The following is a 24,328-nucleotide window of genomic DNA, read 5'->3' as shown; positions in this document are numbered from 1 at the left end:
ATACATTATTCTGTCTTCAACTCATGCTTCAATGTCTTGACAACAGGAATGTCTTGATCTTGTACAGCTTTTGTACCAGAGTCACAGCCACTGTGAATATGTGAGTACAATGCCCATTCACATCTTAGAAATACTGTGTCCTACAGTATTTCCATCTCCTCTTCCAAGTCACCGGTCCTTGATGGAAAGGTACGGTATAGATGTCCTATTCAGAGCTGGGCACTCCACACCGTTCTTCTCTGCAGAGCTGAGCACTCGACACCAGCTCTTCCCTGCATTTTGAATAGTTGTGACTCTCTTCGTTAATATCCATCCATTGCACAAAGAAACATCTCTGATGAGGTTTGAGAGCTGCACTAATCTACAGATGCAAAGGTGTGTATTTAGAAAGCAGTTTATTACTATTTCCTTTTTAGAATAATATTGGTCTTTTTTATTGATTTTTATTGAGTTCTACATTTTTCTCTGCTCCTCTTTCTGCCTCCTCCCTCCTCTTCAACCCTCTCCCAAGGTCCCTATGCTCCCAATTTACTCAGGAGATCTTGTCTTTTCCTACTACCCTTGTATATTAGATTTATGTATGTCTCTCTTAGGGTCCTCATTAAATAAGAAAATAAGCAGCTATGTTTATAGGAAGCCAAACTTAAAAACAATCTTAGGTATGGTGGCACTTAAATTTCTCATTTGATTTCTTGTTGAATAAATGAAGGGATCAGTTAAACAGATGGAAATTTTTGAAGAAATGCATATAAAGTAGAAGCATACCATATGCCATATTGTAATTATTACATTATTGATTTATCCTAGTTAAATGTCTTGTCCATGATTTCCACAGCATGAACCTACATTCTGATATTAATTATTTTAGCTCTTTCAGGCTAATAAGGAAAAATATAAAAAGCTCTCTGGTAGATTGTGGTTTTAAAGAGGACCTTAAAGGTTGTGTAGGATTGGAATTTGTACATGTATTATAATGTTATCACAATGCAGCTTATTTGATCTAGTGGACTAGAGAACAATCACCAACATTTATTGGCTTCTACTCTTTATGTCTTTAATTCTTCCACAATTAGGATAACAGAATCAACTGAGTTATATTTTCTTATCTGGTTGGATATACTCTATCTGCAGAAAAAAATGTCTAAATATGTAACTGATGCTATTACACTCACAATCCCGCATATCGTTACCTGCACAAGCTCAAAACAGTTGGAGAGGAATTTATGATAAATTAGAAGCTTTAGGCAGTGGGTAATACTAGAAGAGGGAGGATCATTATTCTTTGGGCAGGTGGTGACCGATATGTTGTGCATGCTCCCATGAATTGCCCCACACCTTTGCTTGTATGAGCATAGCTAAGTGGACTTAGTCATTATTAAAAAGAGAAGACATGACATTTTGAAGAGGATGGGTTAGAGAGGATTTGGAGAAAATGAAAAGGAAATGTGGTAATGGATATGAGTATATTCATCATAAACATATATGAAATTCTAAAAAAGAAATAAAAGCTAACTCTAAACATAAAACATGTCAGATGAAACTGTCAATAGTTACAGTGACTTGTCCATGTAGATGTACAAGTGTCTCAGAAGTTTGATGTAGCATCTTCTGGGTAAATAGCCAGCTGTAGTATGGTAAGGACTGATGACTTTTAGTATACAACATGTATAGTTAAACTATAATAATTAAGATAAGTAATTATCCTCATAATTAAAATATTAAAATTATAAGGAAATAATGTATTATTATTTCAGAGTTTTTGTAACATTATATATTCAATGTATAAATTAATTATTGAGTTCATTATTGATAACTAATCACAGAACACCACAGATCTAGAACCTGAGATCTATCTAAGGTTCTATTCTTCATTATTATAAAATATCACACGTAAGTGAAGTTTCTATTGTTCCTTACTGAGAGATGAATGTATTTAATAAAATATGTGTCTGATGATTAGATTCATGTACTAGATGAAACCCCAATTCACATTACTTGCCTTTTCCAATAACAAAAATACAGTTACAAATCCTATTCTAGTGATTAATTCCATAGTGTCATTTTGAGTAAAAAATTGAGATAATAAGTGTGAAACAGTTTTTCAGGCATAAAGAAACATGTGTGTTCTTATGTGTGTTTGTGTCTGCTTATATGTGTGTATATTGTGTGTGTACACATAGATGTATGTGTATATTTGTGTGTTGTCATGTGTTTGTGTGTGTGTATGTGTGTGTGTATGTGTTTAGGACTTATGTAATGATGTACATTAACGCTTACTTTTCATAGATTTTCAAGACTAAGTAACATTTCCTAGGGAAGTAAAGAAATCGTGACATCACAGTTACGTGAAAAGATGAACGAAGTCACTACATTGGAAGACTTAATCAGTTTAAAAACTTCTAAAATAGGCATGAAACTGTAAGTGGCAATCTTTGTGTTGTGTTCTATAGATTGTGTTTACCAAGATTTACTTTCACAGACATTTCTCAACTGTGAGCCATTTCATAGATATGTACTAATAGTTATAGAATAATATAGTTGCATTTTATCATTCTTGCACTAATAGCTACCTACTATACATTAGTGTGTATAATAAACACACACATATATGTTAACAAATGAAATAAAAATCTACTGAATGATATTGGATTGGGTCTATCAATATACCAAACACAGAACCCCCCTCCAAAATAAAATATTCCAAGTAAAATTCTAACTAAAGGAAGTGTGGCTAAGTGCTAATAACTCATTGATGTTACTTATTTTCAGCTGTACATTTGACTTTTTGAATTATAATTTTCCTTTAGCACTTATCATGAGATTTACATAAAATCTTACTTGTATGATGTGTGCCAAATTGAAAAAGTGTCTTATTTTCCAGGAAGACTTACAGAATTATATATGCTTCAGAAAGGATAAGATCAAGGGCAATAGAATCTCATCTATAGCACAAGGAGTATTCCATTTCTTAATGTAGTTAGTTTATAAATTTGATTTTAAGGCTTTAGTTTGTGAATTTGATTTTAAGGCTACTGTTTATAAGCATTAATTTTATTATGCATGATTATAAAATACCCTTTGAAATAAAACTGTTTATCTTGGATTATATTTGCATTTATTTTTAATAACCTAATTTCATCTTGACATGTAAAAATATTTAACTTCATGGAGGTTGGACATTTTTGTATTCTTGGCTAAATAACAGCACAATGAAATCATATTTTCTTAATGATCACATCCAGAAATATAGGACCCAGGGGATGCTTCTGGATCGATTGCAGTGATCAGATGGTGAAAATGAATCAACTTCTACATCAATACTGGCTGTTATCCAAACCATCCTGATTCTGAGAAGCAGTCAGTAGTTTTGGGAAGGAGGTATTTTTCACCTTTTTATAATTCCAAAGTAAGAATCACACAGACTGTCAACCCCGATGACATGTTAGCTTTGAGGAGGTAACTGTGCCTCCCAGTCTGGTGTCTCTTGAGTTTTGTCTTGACAGATAACTGTCCGTGTCCTCGCTCACACCTGACCATCTCCCCTTTCATCTATTGGTCTGTACTGCCTGAGATTTCATCAGCTCCACCTTCTGATATCTCCTCTGCAGAGGCCCCTTCACATCTGTATCACCCAGCTGCTGTCAAAATAAGGCTGCCTAACAAATCAGCCTGAACACAGTGACTATTGCTGCAGGCATTTCCTTTCAGATGAGCCAGCTGTCTTGCCACTCTCGAACAAGTCAGTCCTCCCACACACCCCGCTTTGACATCTGCCACCTCTCCTAACTCCTCCCCTGTAGCCTGTGTGCATTTCCCTACAATGGATATTTATTGAAAAGTAATTGTTGCCTGTTATCTGGAATAATAATTGATTAGCAGAATAAAATATTCTAATAGCAATCCTACCGATTTATCTGCTTCTCTCCTGCTATTGCATCAATGTTCCTTGAGATTAATTACTTTTATATCATCAGGGCTCAGAAGAATACTCAGCATATATATTGTGCTGGGTGATTGAAAGATGAATTAATAGATGAATAAATAATCTAATATGCTTTAGAGTTGGGAGAACTTTTATGGCTGAGTCTGCCTTGATGTTGTTTCACTGATTTGTCTAAACCTGGAGGTACACGCAGATTTGATAATACAAAGAACAATTTTACAGCCTTTTATATGTGAACATAATTTTTAAAGATAATCATACCAAAATGTAAAATAAATGACTGAAATTCATATTATATGGTGCAAAACTAAACTACACTTAGCAAAGACCGCATGTCGAGTTTGAATGTCAGTTTTGTCTTTACTGAAAACTCATTGCAATACTCCTGCAGAGTGTTAATTTTCCTTTTAATATCTTGCTCTTCAGCTTCCTTTGCCCTTTTTCCTCAAATGCCAAAGAGCAGGGCAGTGTCCTGGCATGTGAAGACAGGCAAAATTCCCAATGTGCTTTTCTTCCTCTGTGACGACACTGACTTTCTCCTTGAAGTAGACATTCTGGATGCTTATCACAGGTCCTATTAGCTGTGTGACCAATTTGAGTTCGTAGGCAGAACTGTCTCCCTTCTTGGGAGCAGAAGTCTTCCAGTGGGGAGTTAGGGTTTTGGGGCAGTATTCCTTCACGTGCTATGTATCTTCCTATAGTGATCCAGGGGGTTGGTTTCTTCCTCTTGAGTCCTCAGAGATGATAATGATGTGGGCTGCGTTCTTACGGATATCAGTCACTAGTTCTTTCAGACTGAAGACCCTACCAGCTTGGACCTAGGTTTGGTATTGTACTGTAGGCTAAATCATTATGGGCCTGATGGGTACAAATGCACAGAGAGGGGCAATGTGGTATGCTTTTGCCCACCTGGCATTGCTTTTTCACCTCTTGCGTGTCCCCTGGTTTAACCAAGGGCCCATTTGCTGCTGTCAGCCCTTGTGGAAGTTAAGTTTCAGGTTATGCCATTCAGTGTGGGTGCCATGGCTGTTAGCTGTGTGTGAGAATGATAAGGCTGAAAGGGGGAGTGTCATAATGTAAACCAGAAAAACAGATTATGCATTGATTTCATCATGTTTGGGTGTTTAAGCCTCTCTTACTTTTTTCATGCAGAGCTTTCTCACTGCCTTGCAATTTTACAGTTCTCTGATCCTGAGGTAAATGCTAAATGTACTTGCACACAACACACACACACACACACAAAGAGAGAGAGAGAGAGAGAGAGAGAGAGAGAGAGAGATTGTGTGCATCTGCTCAAGTCAAACTGTGAAAACATGATAAATATTATATAGAATAATAAAATAAAGATTTCCCCTGAAAAAAAACACTGGCCTGATCAGAGTCTCTACATTAGGAGCAGAGGAACTTATCAAAGGATAATCTTTAAGCCTTTATGAGAATGTCCTTATGTATTGAAACCAAGGCCATCCCCTCCACTTCTTAGAGACTGAAATATGAATATATGCCTCCTATCAACTTAGCTCTCAAATAATGGTTTGACAAAGTTTATACTTTCAGATTCAAAATGTGATGATTTTTTTTATAGTTAGACAGGCATGGTGGGATAATTACAAATCATTTAAAGAGCAAGTATTAGATCATAACTAAATAATGTTTACCTACTCTGTGCAGAACTGTGCAGGGTTCTTTGAGGATGAGAAGCAAAAGGCAGAGCAGAAAGATAAGAGCTGCTTGTCAGTTACAAAGACAAAATCTTTGTGTTTGTGTCTGTGTGATGTGACGTGTGTGTGTGTGTGTGTGTGTCTGTCTGTCTGTCTGTGTATGTGTGTGTTCATGGAGACCAGAAGCTGACACTCTTTTCATCTATTTCTCTCCACCTTATTTTTGAGATGACAACTCACCAACTTAGTTTAACTCATTGTTCAGTGCCCTCCAAAAATCCACACCTCTTTCCCGAGCACTGGCAAGTGTGTTTAGTATGATCATCTTTTAACATGGTTACTTGGAATCCAAAACACAGGTTCTCATGTTTAGATATCAAGCACTTTGATAAGTGAGCCATTGGAATCTTCCTAACTCCAAAATATGTTCATAAGATTACCATGAATTACAATAGAGAATTTTTTCCAGCTTAATACACTGAGAGTATCCCCTTTGGGACTTCTAATTGGCTTTGGGGCTCTTAATTGGGCTTTCCCAAAGAACTGTAATGGAAGGATAAATGAACCATACGTTACCATTTGCTGATTCCCTTTCTGTTTTAAGAAAACTGAGGCCAAATAGACTCAGTTGCTTTGATTATACACTCATAATTCCCGTCACTTTTGTGATCTTATATTCATGAAAAGTTCTTTCTACTGACAAGTGACCAAACCACATCTGCGCATCCTCAGATTCAACTCAAGATGACACTGTCTGTCCATGAGGGAGATCAAGACCCCAGGCACAAATATGTCCCTGTTTCAAACATCAGTATAGATTAGGACTAGCTTGTCCTTAAATTTTTCTTAGTTTACTGGCACAGCTCAGGGATCTTAGTGGAATTATGCCTATGCTTGGTCTTATAGTGCTCTGCTTATTGTATTTATTTACAGGTTTATTACAAAGGATACTTTAAAGAAAGCAAATGAGCATCTATGTGAATTTATATATGTGTGAGATGGCAGGATATGTATGTAGTACACTCTCTGGAGTTGGGGAGCATCTCTTCCACACAAAACCTTATTCTTAGTCTCTTTCATCTCTGTCTCCAGTATGCATTTGTTTTGAAGCCTCCAAACCCTGCTTTTGTGTTCAAATGTGGAGACACCATTGGATATGCATGAGTGTAGCATGAAAACTACAAAGAAACATAACTGGGGTCAGAATCCATTCCTCTTAGAGTACTTCGAATAGAGCAGGGTGTCTTCTGTTTCCTTTTTGCTTTTTCTTTCTTTTATTTTTGGTGTTTCAAGACAGGCTTTTGAGTTTTGAAGCCTGCTCTGGAGCTCACTCTGTAGACCAGGCTGGCCTCGAACTCACAGAGTTTTGCCTGTCTCTGCCTCCCAAGTGCTGGAATTAAAGGCATGCACTACTACTGCTCAGCAGGATGCCTTTTTGAATGGGGGCCTTTTGGTCTACCATCAGCCAAGGAAGGTCAGAGAATTTCTCTCTGTTCAGCTTAGAGGCAAAAAGGTGAAGAGAGAGTAGAGTGTATTTTGTTATTGTAAACTGTCAAAGGAAAGGCAAATTCTATTTCTGTGGACCTGCCATCAGGTGAAAAGGGTGAGTCAGCGAAAGAAGGGGTGAGGGTCATAGAGAGAGATTTTGCTTTACTGAGGCCTGAAGCATCTGGCTTTGTAACAGAAGAATGTCTTTATCCTTTACCACTCTAAAACAATTCTTAAGCTGCTTTGGGAACTGAAAAACACCAAATAATTTCAGAGAAGCTTTCAGATCCTCAGTCTCTCAGCATGCAAATGACCATCATTGGACTATCAACCCATTTCACATAAGCAAATCTAATAAAACCCTTTGTGTGTGTGTGTGTGTGTATGTGTGAGTTCCATTTCTTTAGAGAACCCTGACTATGCTTCAGATATCTTTTACAACTGGCTATTGTTAACTTATTTGCATGCTTCCATGGAAAAAACATGTTTTGTATGTGCAATTTATCGTTGTGATTGTATGCAGCTTACACTCATGAGAACTTTACTCAGGTGACCTTAACCCTCAGGGTATAAATTGTCCGATGCTCTGAATAAAGTCGGCTATTGCATGAGACATTCATAAGCCTCTTGTTAGCTCCATTCTCCCAGGTTACACTGTATTTAGAGCAGTCATCATCTTGGTGCATCCAATAATTTTAATAGCTGATGGAATTCAGTACTTTCTATGTGCACTTTATGAGTTTGTTTTTAACAATGAAACACTTCATTATGCTGTCTTTATGTTGACAAAGCAGTCCCTTCCCATGGATGTCTCAGTTATAGATAGATCTTGTTCAGATGCTTAGCCCAGCCAAAATTTAGACTTTCTCCTGCATCCAGACCCCAACTTGCACAATTTCGTTTCCCTTAGCTCAGCCCAACATTAATCTTTCTCTTGTATTCAAGTCTTAACCTGCACTTTACCCTTGCTCCCAAGAAACTCACCTAGTTCCAAATTGAGAGTCCCTTTTCTTTTATGATGGTTTAGTTTTAATTGTCAATTTAACATGATCTAGAATCATCTGGGTGGAGAGTGCCAGTGTGTAATTTTCTAAATCCAGTTAGCCTGTTGGCATGCGTGTGGGGAATTTTCTTGGCACCTTTAATTAATGTGGGATACTCAGCTCACTGTAGACAGTACTCTTCTGAGAGGCTGAGTCCTGGACTTTATGAAGGTTGTGAAAATGAGCTGATCAGGTATGCATTAATTTCTTTCTCCTTGCTCTTGAGTATGAGTGTCATGTGATTACCTATTTTGAGTACCTATGGCCTTGACTTATCTGCTATGATTGGGTGTAGCCTGCTCTTGTGAGCTAAAACAGCTCCTTTCCCCTTGTGTTGCTTTTAAGAGGAACATTTTGCAATAGCAACAGAGTAAGATACTACCCTCTGGTCAGACTATTCACTTTAGAAAACGTCTCATTATAAATGATTTCTCTGGCTCTTTGATATGCACATTTTTGACATTTATCTCTGAAGATTTATCCCTGAGAAGAATTTCTCAAAGTCTTGAGACCCTGCCTATCTCTGTCAAAACAGTCAAACTTTGAAGGACACATTGCTTCATGGTAAGCAGTAACCTCCCATCAGGGCAGGAGTGAAACTTTTCATTTTCTTTGAGGAGTGCCATTTAGGCGTCGACCATGTAATGGCTTGGCTAGCGCCATTCTTAAAATCTCCAGGGGCTTTGTTCAGCAAATCCAGGTCAAGCTGCATTTTGTCTCTCTTTCCAACTGTGATCATCTTAGTCATAAGTCTCTTTCCTGTTCACCTGTTTTGTATCATGAAGTGTAGTCTTTGCTTTGACAAGCTATGACCTTTCCTAAGTACTGCCATCATTTGTAAGTTGTTTTTCTGTTTCCTTTTTTGTCAAAATCAGAATAAGCAAGCTACATCCTTTTGAGTTTATATTTATATTTTGCTTTTAAAATTTCATTGTAATTATTGCTTTATGTGTGTGTTTAAGGTTTAGGATATGTGGGGGAAAGTGGTGTGGGATGTCCTTCTGTATAGGTGTTGCTTTCATTGGTTGATGAATAAATCTGTTTCGGCAATGGCTTAGCATGGTAAAGTCAAGCAGGAAATTGAACAGAGATAGAGAGTAGGCTGTGTTGAGGAGACACCATGTAGCTACCCAAGAAGCAAGATGTGAAGTAATAAGCTATGGACCTTATGATAAAATATAAACTGATAGAAATGGGTTAATCCATAGAGAGAGCTAGCCAATAATAGCCTAAGCCATTGGCCAAATAATTGTAACTGATATTAAGCCTCTGAATGATTATTTGAGAATAGGCAGGCAAAGAGAATCTAGTCCAGGGGGTTCAGTGGGATGGAGAAAAGTCCTTCATCTACAGGAAGGAGAAAAATGCCAAAATCCAGGAAGAAGTCAGAGGCCAACTTTGTAGACTCATTTCTCACCCTCCACATTTATGTGGGTTCTGGTTATAAAACTCTGATTTTCAAATTTTTGCAGCAGCTACTTTTACTGCCCTTGGAATTACAAAGGATATCCTTAATCTTATTAATTTAATCTTATTTAGTCATATTTATTTCTTCTTTCAGTAGGTAACAATATTTATAATTATTTATCCAACAAATTCAGTTATAGATTTTAATGTAATTTTATAAAATATATTTTTTAAATTAATTTATTATATTATCCAATTAAGCAATTTATAATTATATTATCTGGAGGAATTCTAATATGACATTTGCCCTGAAAAATAAGCATATTGTTTAATATCCTTTTATTTGATATTTTTACTTAGAATATTATCTGAAGCCAATATTGTGAATAAATAGAAATACAAATTCATTACTAGGAAATCCATTATTAATATATACAGTCCTAGTCTTTAAAAGCTGACAAATTAGAAAACAATTCAATTAAAGGCGTTTTAATTTTGAAATGGCACGAGAAATCTTGTTAAATCCTATCTTATTTAACTTGGGTGTAGAGAAACTAAAATTAAGGTCATCTAATCATGATCTTTCCAGTGGCGATCAATTAATGATACTGAAGGAAACAGAACCTTAGATCCAAAGATTAAGATCTTAACCTCTTTACTCATTTTTTATTAGTAAGACACATCTTATGAAGCAATACAAAAAATATTTTTAAAAATATATTTGTTTCATAAAGCATTCACTTTGTGCAAAATTGGGAATATCAAAACAAGATATAAATATTATTCTTGTTATTTTGCTTTAAGAAAGACTGTGCTTTACAGAGGAACTTCAGTATGTATAAGGGGTAACTGATGAATACATTAATCATTACTATCTTAGGTATATCTAAATGGCAGATGCTATTGGTTGCCTTAGAGAATAGGTATGCCCTGAAGACTTTCACCTGTGCCTTTTCTATTTTCTATTTTATTTTCAATCAATTATAGACCTTACAGTGAATGAATGTTTCTTTTTTTTTCTCAAGTTCTGCTATTGAGCACTAGTTGTCTGTAAAGCCTTCTATGAGTCACTCCATTGGGAGAAGAGTGAGCTGTATAGAAAGTGATCTTATCTCAAAGATCTCACCATCCCACAGGCATTTCATAAAGGATAATTCTGATGAACTTATAAGACTTATGATATAATAGTGCAAAGCAAAAGCAGCCTTTGGTTGAGAAACTTGAAGATTAACAGAAGGCTTTTGAAAACTGTAGAGAAGACATTGACATAGAAAGACACGGGGGTTCTGGGACCTGAGAAGTAAAAGCAGCTACTGTACGCGTGGTAGCTAGGACAGAAAGGTATCCTGGCAGTTGGGAGCCAAAAAACAGCACAAAGTCACTGTAAACCTTGCGGGTTATAATCCTGTTCCAGGGAAAGGTTTCCTCAATGCAAATGTAATAACTCTGGCCCCGGAGGGTTTCCCCAGCGAAGTTGTTAGAGCCCCAATTTGCTCTTTTCTGCTCCCAAAAGGTATTACAGCTCCACTCCACTAGGGGAAAGCTTCTCAAGTTCTGCTTAGGTCCCCAGAGTTTAAGAACTGTGCCCCAGTAGGGAGAACCTTGTTACAGCTCTATTCTACTCCACACTGCTCCACTCTGGTGAAGTTTTTATACCACAAGCAAACCTCACTCAAGAGATTTATTGGGAAAGAAGAATCCAGGAAGGTGGTAGCCTTTAGGGTGAGAAACAGAAGCAAACTGAACAGTGTACAGAGTTTGTATATGACTTCTTGGGGGTGGGGAGTTTCTTTCCAGGGTGGCTTGAGATTGGTGGATTTTTGTTACCTGATTCTGAGGTGAGCTCATGGATTGGTGGGATTTTGTGTTTAGGGATTAGTAGAATTCTGTAGCCTGACTCTGGGGCAAGCTCAAAGAAAGAGATTCCCCTTTCCCTATATTCAAGCTTTCTCTTTTCTTTACTTCAAGCCTAGTGTGTTTTTGTCTGGTCTTTCCCCGTACACTGTGTAAATGTCCTGTCTTTTAAGTTACCTTGATGGATCTGTAAGTGATATGAGATTCCCCTCTATATGCTATGAATACCACTGGATAATTAAGAAGCTACTTTGGGCCTATTGCAGTGCAGAACAGTGTAAGAAGGGAATTCCAAGTGGATAGAAGAGGAGAGAGTAGACAGAGTCAGGGAGATACCATGTAGCTGCTGCAGGAGACAGACTTCAGACACCGAACAGAATCTTACAGGCAGACCACAACCATGTGGTGATACACAGATCAATAGAATGGGTTAATTTAAGATGTAAGAGCTAGTTAGTAATGTGCTAGAGTCATTGGTCAAGCAGTGTTGTAATAATACAGTTTCTGTGTGTTTATTTCCCATCTGTGTGGCCGGGAAATGAATGAGCAGCATCCGACTACATGTAAGCTTGTAAATTGGGAGCGAAAGCTGGACCTAGTGGGGAGAAAGCAAAGGAATAGACCTCAAAACCACACCATCTGATATACCCACACCTTTTCCCTTATTGGCCTCTAAGATAGATCACTGGACATGGGATACGTAAAACCCTTCTATAACCAAGTGTTATGCTTTCCCATGATTCAACTCAAAAACCTCACCAAATACATAATCCAGAATCAATACCCACTATCTCTTTAAAGCCTTGGGATACTTAAGCCTCTTATCTCTGACCTGTTAAGAAAGAAGCTTCTGCTCCCCACTTCTTCTTTTAATACCCCCATACTTGAATTTAAAACAATGGAATCTACTACTTGGTTCAGGATCTCTGACTTTCCAACTCAGCAGTTGTTCCCCTTCACCCTGTAGTACCCATGTTTTAATGTTTCAAACTTACTCAAATTTTTGATTTGACTCTCAAGATGTGTACAGATCATTTGTGTCTGCTGGCTTCTGCTCCTATCATATATGGCTCTAAATTCTCCAGCTCTTTCTTCCCTTCACCTGCTCTTTCCCTCCATTTCTCCTTGCCTTCTCAGTAAATAGCCTTTCTAGCTCCTAGAGCCTGCCTCCCCCTTCCAGGGCTCCACCGTGTGGGCAACTCTCTAGTTATTGAGGTATTTCTCCTCTCCCTCTATTGAAACCCTCCCTGTTTTCTGGCCTCCTCCCCCAGGAGCTGCATGCTAAGCACTCCCGGCTTGCTTAAACCCATCTCTGTCTTTTTGACCTTGTCCCTCCTGTATCTCAGCTCCCACTTGGAGCTTACAGAAACTTCCTGCAGTGGAGCTCAGTTTTCGACCCTTCTCATTTTCCTCCAAAGACTCCGAATTTATTAAAGCCTTGGTCTGGCCTCAGTACAATTCAAATGGCCAAAATTGGCATGCTCGATTATCAATGATGACAACTTCTACTGCACAAACAAATGATCCAACAATCTTTTTATATCTAAACTTGCTTTTTCCTCTGTTTCTTCTTATCTATACCTGTCTGGGGGTGGCTTTTACATGTGGATGTTTATCATCCAAATAATTCCCACCTCTAATGAGCAGCCCATGCTAATAAGTTTGGGAAGTTGCTCTTTATTAGGCTGTCAAAGGCTGATTCAGTTTCCTATAACTCTCTCCTTCCCCAGAGCTTACTACCTATTCCAGTTTTCTATATTTTTGTGTGATAATTGTTGTTCTGAGAAAAAAAAAATCATAAACCACAAGACCACCGAAAAAGGGCAGTGAGAAAAGAAACAGAACGGAGTTAACAAAGAGGGTCATGAAGATACACTGATGGTAAGGTATCCAAGAGTGTTGGAGCCTGCTCCAATATGTCAGTTACAGTACCTGGCAGGGGTTGAGAGGATCAAGGAAATGACAGATAAAAGAAACTGAGATGGAAATACAAGATATATCTGGGAAATCTCTTGGTCAATACCAAACAGCCCAGCGTTTATTTCATAATTTGCTTATATGCAGATTAAAGGCAGAAGGCAGAACAAAGAGCAGTATAGTCACTTAACCACCTTTCTGCACTGTCCTTGGGAGAAAGTGCAAGCGGACTCACTCTTGGATGTGCCTTTGGCTGGCATTCACCAGCCTGTGTCTTAGTAGATAATGTGTTCTTTCCTATGGGCTTACTCAGAACTTTCTCAAATGACTTTTAGGTCAGAATGGACTCCAGATGGAAACTGAGTCACTTGTGGACCACCACACAAGAGGGAACCAGATAAGGACATTTGAACTGAATTGAAGATGCTGTATTTGGTACAGGTAGAGTTGGAAAGTTTGAACCAGACATGAGGTTGCTGGCCCAGAGAAGATGTGATGGGATTTTTCTGTATTAAGCACCATCTCCATGTGTCTTATAGATTAAAACTATAAAAAGAAAAAACAAACTGAAACCAAAGAAACATAAACCAAACAACCAAACAAAAACAAAACAAAGCAGCTAACAAACAAAAGAACTCAAAACCAGTGTTTAGGGAGTGATATTGAGAGAAAAGATAACAGATAGTTTTTAATAGAAAAATCTAGAGAAAACAAGAAAAATTAGAAAAGAAACATGAAAATACCAATACTTTCCTAAGTTTTGTCTTGTTGGTGTTTTTATCTGAAATTTTTGCCACTATTTTCTTTTTAATTTTCTTATTCTCATAATGTTCCTGTATATGTTTTTCTTAGGTAGTCTGCTTGAATCAGCTGAGATTTATGCATTTCATAATGTAACTAAATAAACACCATACTCCTTATTTCAATTTCTCTATAATCATAGAATTATCATTTAAAAATGATTGTTAGATTTTTTTCTTCTATTACAACTGGGGTCTCATGTTGCTTAGACAGGCCTCAAACATGCTGTTCAGTCTAAACTTACGTCAAACTCTTGATCCCCCAATCTTTACTTCCCAACTTCTGAGATTACAGATGTGTAACGATTCCCGGTTTTATATATTGTGTGTGTGTGTGTTTCTATGACTGTATCACCAATATTCCTTTCTCTGCTTTTTCACCACTGAGGCTATAGGGTCATCGCATTGTGTCTGGTGTTTTGCAAGGATAGTGGGCATCAAACTCAGGAACTCTTGATTCCATGACAAGCACGTAACCAATAATCTTCCCAGCCCTCAAAAAACTCTTTAAAAGCAACTTTATTCTTGAATTTTTTCCTCACTACAAAGTTGCTTCATCATTGCTAACTCAGTTAATGTCCATTTCATGCTACCTATGAATCCCTCACAGCCAGTAACCCCACTATTGCTACCTATGTCTTAAGACCGATTACTTTATTGCGATATCATCCTAATATTATTCCCTTTAGTATAGATGAATTAGTAGGATGATTACCTTCTTAGAAAAAATGTAACAGGTTGATTATTTCTCTCTTGCTTTTCAACTATAATTTTTATGATTGCAGTTATTATCCAGTTTGCCTAACACACACATACACACACACACACACACACACACACAAAACACACAATACACACAGGGTTAGTTCCAAGGACAGGATGAGAACAGTGTCGTTAAATCTGTACTCTCCATTCACATTAACCTTAGTCTCTATTATCTGCCTAATTGTTCTTGAGCATCTGACTGCTTTTACTATGACAATTAGATGTACAATATTAAAAAGGCCATCACCTAATGCTTATTTTTCCATGGAGTGGACACAAGGCAGGGAAGAGCTATGGTATCCTCTGTCATTTCTTTCACACTTGGCTGCACTGCTTGTCTGGATCAGCAGGCTGATTTCATTGCTGCTATTTGTTACAAACTCACAGTTCAGACTATTTCTCAACAGAGTGTAATCTGTTGTTCTTTAATATCAATTAATATAGGTCATATTAATGGAGCATGAAAATCAGGAAGATGAAATCCAAACTTTAAAAAAAAAGTTCCCGGACTTCAATAGGAATATTTTTACCACCAAATATTTAGGTTTATTTAGGACATAAGAAATGTAATTCTAGAGAACATAGCTCTTCTAATAATTTTGGCACAAGAAGGGATTACAATTTATGATATTGTCTGTCTGGATTTTAGCTATTTCAAATCCCCATGGTCTCTTAAATGAAGACTTTACTGGTGACTTCCAAATGACTCAAGCTTGCGCTGTGCAAGGGCAGAGTTCAAGAATCACATATTTATAGACTGATTATTGGAAGTTAAAACTACAGATTTTACATATGAAAATTCCTAGAGTATTTCAGTATTTTTCTCTTTTGGTAAAAATTTTAAAAGTATTTACTTTATTTTTTAAAATGCATCTTAGTGTGTGTCTATGTGTGGGTATGTGATGTGGGAAGTCGGGTCGCTACAGAGGCAAGAAGAGGGCATTAGATTCCCTGGAGCTGGAGTTACAGGCAGCAGTGTGCTTCTTAACATAGGTACCGAACTCAGATAAGTATTATTTATAGTTAGCTTTCATTTTTCTGTAGTTAATTCATTTTTTATTTATGATCACATATGAAGGGCTACAGCTATTCTTTGTAGAAGCCTGATAGTTATTACTACTCCCTTTTAAAAAACTCTTTCATTCTTTTACCAGTTAGAAAGTGCATGTTTTTTGAGTATTTTCTCTCTGTCATAGAGTCCTCATGGCTAACCTTTCACTCTTTGAAATAAAAGTCAGTGTTTATTTTTTATTTCATTATTTTATTTTAGCATGCAACCAATCTTTGGCTGATAAGCTTTTCAGTCTTTACCCATGGTTCTAGATGAGATCAGAAGTGTCTCCAGAGGCTATTCCTCTGACGGAGGTTTTGTCTCCAGCCTGAGGTACTGATGGGAGGTAGTGAGGAACCTTGAACAAGAAAGTGAGATCAAGTGTGTATGCCCTTGAGAGAGACATCAGGACCCTGGTCTGTCTTCTCTGCTTCCTTACTACTGTGGCAGGCACTGTCCTGTTCCACTACATACATGTTTCTGCCATGACATTCTGCCACAGTTGTGGCCATTGACACCTCAAAAACTATATAAGCAAAGATAAATCCATCCTTATAACATCCTTTGCTTAACATTTTTTTTCCTCTTAAGGAAGTTGATTATCACCACTGTATCAGTTATGGTCCTGAGTATGAACATGGCATTTTGGAGTCATTTTCAAGTTTTTAACACAGTGATCTCAGCTATACTGGAGGTTTTATTGTTAAATTGTCCATACACAAACCTGTCTCCCAACTTTTTTTTTTCTGTGCATCTACCTCATGCCAGGGTAGACATTTTAGACAGGAAGGAAGAAACTGAATCTACTTCATGTTCATTCACAGTAATATAAATGAATATTTTCACAAGGTGTCATGTGATGCTTTGAAATGTATAGACATCATACAATAATTAATCCAGTCTAAGAACATTCTCACTAAATGGTTTTTATTTTATTGGGTGGGAAACATTCTAAAGGTTTTATTCTAGCTTTCTGAATTGCACAGTGCATAACTATTATCCCTTGACCCCCACTAGCCCAGCAGAACTCACTATGGTCTGACCGTAACAATGTACCTATTGATCAACCTCTCTCTATGTCTTGTCTTTCTCTCCTCAGCTTTGGCTAACCACAATCCCACTCTCAACCTACTTGATATATGTTTCCTCTCTTTGTCTATTGAAACACACCACACTACCACACTACACTACGTAGTTTATGATACCCCTGAGATTTCTTTCTCTCCTCTCTCTCTCTCTCTCTCTCTCTCTCTCTCTCTCTCTCTCTCTCTCTCTCTCACACACACACACACACACACACACACACAGACACACATGTTCTCCATGATAATAAATGTTTGATTTGAAAAAGAAACCTCTATGATTTTTCTTCCTTTCGCGGTCCTGAAAATGTTTTCACCATCTGTAAGGACCATAATAAGAGACCATGAGCTCTTGCTCACATCTGAAACCATTTTCAGACTTAAGATCTTCCCTGAACTTCTCACTAGGAACACACCAGCATAATCATAGATATTATTATTATGTGGAAAAGATTATTTTTGCAATTCAGAATTGCAAGAGGAAGAAATTCATACAGATAGAATGAATGGAAGCATAACTAGCAAATTTTGATAACCTCCCTCTGCCACCCTGCAGTCATTGGTGTTCCAGCAAAATGTTCATTTGAGTCCTGGATTCACCAATTTTTAAATCAGAGATCCATGAGGTAGGAATTATTGATAGGTAGGCTGACAGGTGCCCTTGCAATTTATTTCAACTTTTAGAAAAATTGACAATTTATTATGTAAATTCCCCATCCTAAGTCACATTACATGTATTTGTAACAAGTACAGTGTCCACCTCAGCACACGGATGTACATTATCACACTCACCGAAGGCCTCCGAACAACTACAAGGGACCACGTACAGAGATGAGTACAGTCAGACCATGTGAAGACCAAGTGAAGTTCTCCACTAGATAAGGGTCCCTGGTACCCTTAACTATTAATTTGATATAAACTGAAGTCACCTGAGAAGGGAAACTCTATTGAGGGATTGCGCAAATCATATTGGCCTCTAGCCATGGCTTTAGAGGATTGTCTTGATTGATAGTTGAAATGCTAGGATCCAGTCCACAGTGAGTGGCACCATTCTTTAGGAAAGTAATCTTGTGCTATATAAGAAAGCTAACTCACCCTAAACCTATGAGTGATTCAATATGCAAACTACCTCCATATGTTCTGCTTCAAATTTTTGCCCTGTTAGCTGAAATTAACAATTTTGTATTTTCTGCTACTTTTGGTCATAGTATTTATAATAGCAATACAATGCTAAATGAGGAGTCTGCACATGATACATTATTTTCATTGACTGATTACATTGACTTGCGTTATATTTTAACTGAAATGTTCACAAGGGAAGGAACACTGAAAGGGCATCTATTCCGGAAATCTGGATGCTAGGTGCTAACACTCAGTTTTTGTTTTTTTTTTTTGGATTTTTTTCGAGACAGGGTTTCTCTGTAGCTTTGGACCCTGTCCTGGAACTTTCTTTGTAGACCAGGCTGGCCTCAAACTCACAGAGATCTGCCTGCCTCTGCCTCCTGAGTGCTGGGATTAAAGGCGTGTGCCACCACCGCCCGGCTAACACTCAGTTTTTGGATGTTGGTTATCATCTACCTGTTTCCACATACTGCTGGTGTAAAATAAGAGTGCAATAAAAGATACATGCACTGCGAGTTTTCAAAAAATAGTTCCAGACATTGCATTTTCACCCTTTATTTAAAATCCACAGTGACCAAGCATTTTTCTTTCTCTTTGTTTTTTTTTATTGAAAAAAAAATTTTCCCACTTCCTCCTCGCCTCCCATTTCCCTCCCCCTCCTCCTGCCCCTCTCCCCCTCCCCCCCCACCTCCTTTCCCCTCCCTCTCCAGTCCCAAGAGCAGTCAGTGTTCCCTGCCCTGTGGAAAGTCCAAGGTCCACCCCCCTCCATCCAGGTCTAGGGAGGTGACCATCCAAACTGTCTAGGCTCCCACAAAGCCAGAACATGAAGTAGGATCAAAACCCAGTGCCATTCTCCTTGGCCTCTCGTCAGCCCTCATTGTCCTCCATGTTCAGAGAGTCCGGTTTTATCCCATGCTTTTTCAGTCGCAGTCCAGCTGGCCTTGGTGAGCTCCCAATAGATCGGCCCCACTGTCTCAGTGGGTGGGTGCACCCTTCATGGTCCTGACTTCCTTGTTCATGTTCTCCCTCCTTCTGCTCCTCATTAGAACCTTGGGAGCTCAGTCCGGTGCTCCAGTGTGGGTCTCTGTCTCTATCTCCATCCATCGCTAGATGAAGGTTCTATGGTGATATGCAAGATATTCATCAGTATGGTTATAGGATAGGTTCATTTCAGGTTCCCTATCCTCAGGTGCCCCAAGGAACTAACTGGGGACATTGCCCTGGGCACCTGGTAGTCATTCCAAGTTCAAGTCTCTTGCCAACCCTTAAGTGGCTCCCTTTACTAAGATATGAGTTTCCCTGCTCCCCTATCCAACCTTCCTTTATCCCCAATCACCCCGATTCCCCCAGTTCCCCTTATCCTCTCATTCACACTTTTCACTCCCCATCTACCCTCACCCCCATGCCACCCCACCCCCAAGATTCCAATTTTTTGCCCGGCAATCTTGTCTATTTCCCATAGCTGGGAGGATAACTATATGTTTTTCCTTGGGTTTACCCTCTTGTTTAACTTCTTTAGGATCACAAATTATAGACTCAGTGGCCCCTATCCACGGCTAGAAACCAATTATGAGTGAGTACATCCCATGATCTTCTTTTTGAGGATTACCTCACTCAGGATCGTATTTTCTATTTCCATCCATTTGCATGCAAAATTCGAGAAGTCATTGTTTTTTACCGCAGAGTAGTACTCTAATGTGTATATATTCCATACTTTCTTCATCCATTCTTCCATTGAAGGACATCTAGGTTGCTTCCAGGTTCTGGCTATTACAAATAATGCTGCTATGAACATAGTTGAACAAATGCTTTTGTCATATGATAGGGCATCTCTTGGGTATATTCCCAAGAGTGGTATTGCTGGGTCCAGGGGTAGGTTGATCCCAATTTTTCTGAGAAACTGCCACATTGATTTCCTAAGTGGTTGCACAAGTTTGCAGTCCCACCAGCAATGGATGAGGGTACCCCTTTCTCCACAACCTCTCCAGCAATGGCTATCCTTGGTGTTTTTGATTTTATCCATTCTGACAGGTGTAAGATGATATCTCAAAGTTGTTTTGATTTGCATTTCTCTGATCGCTAAGGAGGTTGAGCATGACCTTAAGTATCTTTTGGCCATTTGAACTTCTTCTGTTGAGAATTCTCTGTTCAGTTCAGTGCCCCATTTTTTAATTGGGTTAATTAGCATTTTAAAATCTAGTTTCTTGAGTTCTTTATATATTTTGGAGATCAGACCTTTGTCTGTTGCGGGGTTGGTGAAGATCTTCTCCCAGTCAGTAGGCTGCCTTTTTGTCTTAATGAAAGTGTCCTTTGCTTTACAGAAGCTTCTCAGTTTCTGGAGGTCCCATTTATTCAATGTTGCCCTTAATGTCTGTGCTGCTGGGGTTATACATAGGAAGCGATCTTCTGTACCCATATGTTGTAGGGTACTTCCCATTTTCTCTTCTATCAGGTTCAGTGTGTTCAGATTGATATTGAGGTCTTTGATCCATTTGGACTTGAGTTTTGTGCATGGTGATAGATATGGGTCTATTTTCATTCTTCTACAGGTTGACATCCAATTGTGCCAGCACCATTTGTTGAAGATGCTTTCTTTCTTCCATTGTATACTTTTAGCTCCTTTATCGAAAATCAGTTGTTCATAAGTTTGTGGGTTAAAATCCAGGTCTTCTCTACAATTCCATTGGTCGACTTCTCTGTTTTTATGCCAATACCACGCTGTTTTCATTACTGTAGCTCTGTAATAGGATTTGAAGTCAGGGATGGTAATGCCTCCAGAAGTTCCTTTATTGTATAAGATTGTTTTGGCTATCCTGGGTTTTTTGTTTTTCCATATAAAGTTGATTATTGTCCTCTCAAGATCTGTGAAGAATTTTGATGGGACCTTGATGGGGATTGCATTGAATCTACAAATTGCCTTTGGTAGAATTGCCATTTTTACTATGTTGATCCTCCCAATCCAAGAGCAAGGGAGATCCTTCCATTTTCTGGTATCCTCTTCAATTTCTTTCTTCAATGCCTTAAAGTTCTTGTCAAATAGATCTTTCACTTCCTTGGTTAGAGTTACCCCAAGATATTTTATGCTGTTTGTGGCTATCATGAAAGGTGATTATTCTCTTATTTCCCTCCCTGCTTCCATATTCTTTGTGTAAAACAGGGCGACTGATTTTTTGGAGTTGATCTTATATCCTGCCACATTACTAAAGGTGTTTATCAGCTGTAGGAGTTCTTTGGTGGAGTTTTTGGGGTCGCTTATGTACATTATCATATCATCTGCAAATAATGCAAGTTTAACTTCTTCCTTTCCAATTTGAATCCCCTTTATCCCCTTATGTTGTCTTATTGCTATTGCTAAAACTACAAGAACTATATTGAAGAGGTATGGAGAGAGTGGACAGCCTTGGCATGTTCCTGATTTTAGTGGGATGGCTTTAAGTTTCTCTCCGTTTAATTTGATATTAGCTGTCGGCTTGCTGTAGATAGCTTTAATTATATTTAGGTATGACCCTTGTATCCCTAATCTCTCCAAGACTTTTATCATAAAGGGATGTTGAATTTTGTCAAATGCTTTTTCAGCATCTAATGAAACGATCATATGGTTTTTTTCTTTCAGTTTATTTATATGATGGACTACATTGATAGATTTGCGAATGTTAAACCAGCCCTGCATCTCTGGGATGAAGCCTACTTGATCATAATGGATAATTTTTCTAATGTGTTCTTGGATTCGGTTCGCCAGTATTTTGTTGAGGATTTTTGCGTCGATGTTCATGAGTGAGATTGGCCTGTAATTCTCTTTCTTGGTTGAGTCTTTGTGTAGTTTTGGTTTCAGAGTTACTGTAGCTTCATAAAAGGAATTTGGCAATGACTCTTCTGTTTCTATATTGTGAAATACATTAAGGAGTATAGGTAATAGGTCTTCTTGGAAGTTCTGGTAGAATTCCGCATTGAAACCATCTGGTCCTGGACTTTTTTTGGAAGGGAGGTTTTTGATAACAGCTTCTAATTCTTCGTGACTAACAGGTCTATTTAGGTTGTTCACCTGGTCCTGGTTTAACTTTGGTTTATGGTATTTATCTAAAAAAGTGTCCATTTCTTTTACATTTTCCAGTTTTGTGGCATACAGGCTTATGTAGTAAGATCTAATGATTCTCTGAATTTCCTCTGTGTCTGTGGTTATGTCCCCCTTTTCATTTCTGATCTTATTAATTTGCAAATTCTCTCTCTGCCGTTTCATTAGTTTGGATAGGGGTTTATCAATTTTGTTGATTTTCTCCAGGAACCAGCTTTTTGTTTCATTGATTCTTTCAATTGTTTTCTGTGTTTCTATTTTGTTGATTTCAGTCCTCAGTTTGTTTATTTCCATTCTTCTACTCCTTCTAGGTGAGTCTGCTTCTTTTTTTTTCTAGAGCTTTCAGGTAGCCTGTTAAGTCTCCAAATTGTGCTTTCTCTGTTTTCTTTAAGTGGGCACTTAGTGCTATGAACTTTCCTCTCAGGACTGCTTTCATAGTGTCCCATAGTTTGAGTATGTTGTTTCTTTATTTTCATTGACTTCAAGGAAGACTTTAATTTCTTTCTTTATTTCTTCCTTAATCCATGTGTGGTTCAGTAGTTGACTGTTCAGTTTCCATGAGTTTGTAGGCTTTCTGGGGGTAGCATTGTTGCTGAATTCTAGCTTTAATCCATGGTGATCTGATAAGATATAGGTGGTTATTAATATTTTTTTGTAACTGTGGATGTTTGCTTTGTTACCGAGTATGTAGTCAATTTTCGAGAAGGTTCCATGAGTTGCAGAGAAGAAGGTATATTCTTTCCTATTTGGGTGGAATATTCTATAGATGTCTGTTAAGTCCATTTGATTCATTACCTCCATTAATTCTCTTATTTCTCTGTTAGGTTTCTGTCTAATTGGCCTGTCCATTGGTGAGAGAGGAGTATTAAAGTCTCCTACTATTAATGTGTGTGATTTGATGGTTGCCTTGAGTTTTAGCAATGTTTCTTTTACGTACGTGGGTGCTTTTATATTAGGGGCATAGATATTCAGGATTGAGACTTCATCCTGATGAATTGTTCCTGTTATGAGTAGAAAATGTCCCTCTCCATCTCTTCTGATTGATTTAAGTTTGAAGTCAACTTCGTTAGAAATTAGTATGGCCACACCTGCTTGTTTCTTAGGACCATTTACTTGATAAGCCTTATCACAACCCTTTACTCTGAGTAGGTGCCTGTCCTTGTGCTTGAGGTGTGTTTCTTGTAAACAGAAGAATGTTGGATCCTGTTTTCGTATCCAATCTCTTAGTCTGTGCCTTTTTATAGGTGAGTTGAGTCCATTGACATTAAGTGATATTAATGACCAGTGGTTGTTAACTCCGGTCACTTTTTTAGAAGTAGATTTTGTGTGTTTCCCTTCTTTGAGTTGCGCTGGTGAAGGGTCTCTAGATGTCTGAGTTATTGTGGTCATTGTTGGACTCCTTGGTTAGTGATTTTCCTTCTATTACTTTCTGTAAGGCTGGATTTGTGGCTACGTATTGTTTAAATTTGTTTTTATCCTGGAAAATTTTGTTTTCTCCATTTACAGTGAATGAAAGCTTGGCTGGGTATCGTAGTCTGGGCTTGCATCCATGGTCTCTTAGTTTCTGCAGTACATCTATCCATGACCTTCTGGCTTTCATGGTTTCCATAGAGAAGTCAGGTGTAAGTCTGATAGGTTTACCTTTATAAGTAACTTGGCCTTTTTCCTTTGCTGCTCTTATTATTCTTTCTTTATTCTGTATGTTTTGTGTTTTGATTATTATATGGCGAGGGGATGGTTTTTTTTTTTTTTGATCCAGCCTATTTGGTGTTCTGTATGCTTCTTGAACCTTCATAGGTATATCTTTCTTTAGGTTGGGAAAGTTTTCTTCTATAATTTTATTAAATATATTTTCTGGATCGTTGAGCTGCACTTCTTCCCCTTCTTCTATTCCTATTATTCTTAGGTTTGGTCTTTTTATTGTGTCCCATATTTCCTGAATGTTTTGTGATGAGAATTTGTTGGCCTTGCTGTTTTCTTTGATCAGTGTGTTTATTTTCTCTATGGTATCTTCAGAATCTGAGATTCTTTCTTCTATCTCTTGTATTCTGTTGGTTATGCTTGATTCTGTAGTCTCTATTCATTTACCTATATTTTCCCTGTCTAGCCGGCCTTCTGTTTGT

The sequence above is a fragment of the Chionomys nivalis genome, chromosome 1 (assembly GCF_950005125.1).
Source record: "Chionomys nivalis chromosome 1, mChiNiv1.1, whole genome shotgun sequence".
NCBI lineage: Eukaryota > Metazoa > Chordata > Mammalia > Rodentia > Cricetidae > Chionomys > Chionomys nivalis.
Note: the sequence above shows the minus strand (reverse complement) of the source record.